We start from the raw sequence: 1,832 nt of genomic DNA on the forward strand, positions 1-1,832 counted from the left end.
CATCGTGGTCTGGTGAAGGGTGTCCCTGCCCATGGCAGGGGGGCTAGAACTAGATGATCTTTAAGGTGCCTTCCGACCCAAACCATTCTATGATTCTATGACACTGTGGTCCACTGATGCCAACCTTGGTGTTTAAGCATGCTCTGAGGACCTTCCTATCAAACAGTTGCTTGGCTGCCTTTGACCCTATCTGTACTTTGGGGTCTTGAATTCCTGCAGCAGATCTTAGCAGTGCTCCATTTAATTGCCTTGCTTCAAAAGGGGATATGCTCCAAAACACAGGAATACAACTGGAACCATTGAAGAGGACTGACTGGCCCAGTTTTGGAGGAACTTTCTGATGCCCTCTGTCCCCATGGGGACCGTAGGCGATGCAGTGCCTATGTAGTGTTCTGTGCAGGGCAGCAGCCTTCGGAGACGGCCGTGGTGGCCGGGGCGATGGGGACTCAAGCTCAGCGGACAGAAAGGCTTAATCAGCGAACTCATGGGATTTTTTATCATGGGTCTTGTGACCCTTAATATGTAAGAGCCCTGTCTGCTGAAGTTAATGATCTCCAGGAGATTTCAAACTTTCATGTGAGGAAGTACGAGCAAGTGTCCCGTCCTCACTGTTGCGAAGAGGGATTTGAAAGGATGTGTCCTGTGAACTCTTTGGACTATTCCTTGCTCGTCACCAGTGTCCGGCCAGATGCTCTGTACTGCAAAGGCATGCTTGACTGGCTGCCTCATTACAGCAGGCAGAGCTTTGTCCTTTTATCTGAGCAGCTGGCAAAACAATAAATTAAAAAATAAGGCAAAATCAGCAAATAGTTTTCTTTCCCTGTGTGTGAGGTTAGAGGAACTACTCCTCCTCCTCCAGAATGATTTTCTGACTTGGTAACATTTCTCTCAATCACTTCTTCTTCTTTTTCTCTGAGCGCGTGGGGAAAGGCAGGATCTGTGGTTCGGCTGGAGGGGGAGCACCTTTTTGTGCCATGCTGTGGCCCAGGCACTTCATGTGCATGTGCCAACCGCAGTGAAAGCCCTGAAAAATCTCTCTCCAGCATGGGACAAGAGTAGTTTTGCAGGGACGGTGTTTTTGACACATCAGGATGGGACCTGGACTGCAGCCATGAGGGACCCTCCTGCCTGCAGGCTCGTCGGGCAAGCCGTGCTTGCTGGAGACAGCATCACCTTTAATAGCCACAGCCAGGAGATGGTCCATCCTGGTTCATCTTTCTGTGCTGGATCGAAGATGTTGGAGTCACTTCTAGTTCCACTGCCCAGTGCTGGGTATGGCTCAGGGTTGCTGGCAGGGTTTTGGCTGCCGGACACAGGCAGGGCTGCTCCCGCAGGGTGCCGGGGGCTGAGCTGGTGACCCAGGTCTGGCCTGTGATGCACACCCTGCTCACGCATGTGGGCATGAGTCAGAGCCTGAGAGGAAGAGGCCTCACCCAGCGGCAGGCAGAGCAGCGCAGGGAGCTCGGGCTGTGTGCTGTTGGAGGAGATTGCTGATTACTGCTGACAGCCTTGCTCGGCAAAATCCCTGCACCTGTGGTGTGGGGAAGGGCATTTGGAGCTAGCCAGGTCTCCCATCGCGTTGTCAGAGGTTCAACGCAAACGCTACGGGATGGGTAGATGACTCAGAGGCTGCCTTTTGGTGTCTGCGTACCTTAGAGCTGAAGGAGTTGCTGGGGGCTCCCAGCACACACATCCCAAGCTGCTGCCTGTCCCCTGCAGCAAGAAGGCACAGCAAGGCTGAGCAGATCCATGTCCATCCCCTTCTACTCCCCTCTGGTGAGACCCTCCCTGCAGTACTGCATCCAGCTCTGGGTCCCCCCACATGACAAGGA

This window comes from Cariama cristata, unplaced genomic scaffold (genome assembly GCF_000690535.1).
Source record: "Cariama cristata isolate BGI_N322 unplaced genomic scaffold, ASM69053v1 scaffold6292, whole genome shotgun sequence".
Lineage (NCBI taxonomy): Eukaryota > Metazoa > Chordata > Aves > Cariamiformes > Cariamidae > Cariama > Cariama cristata.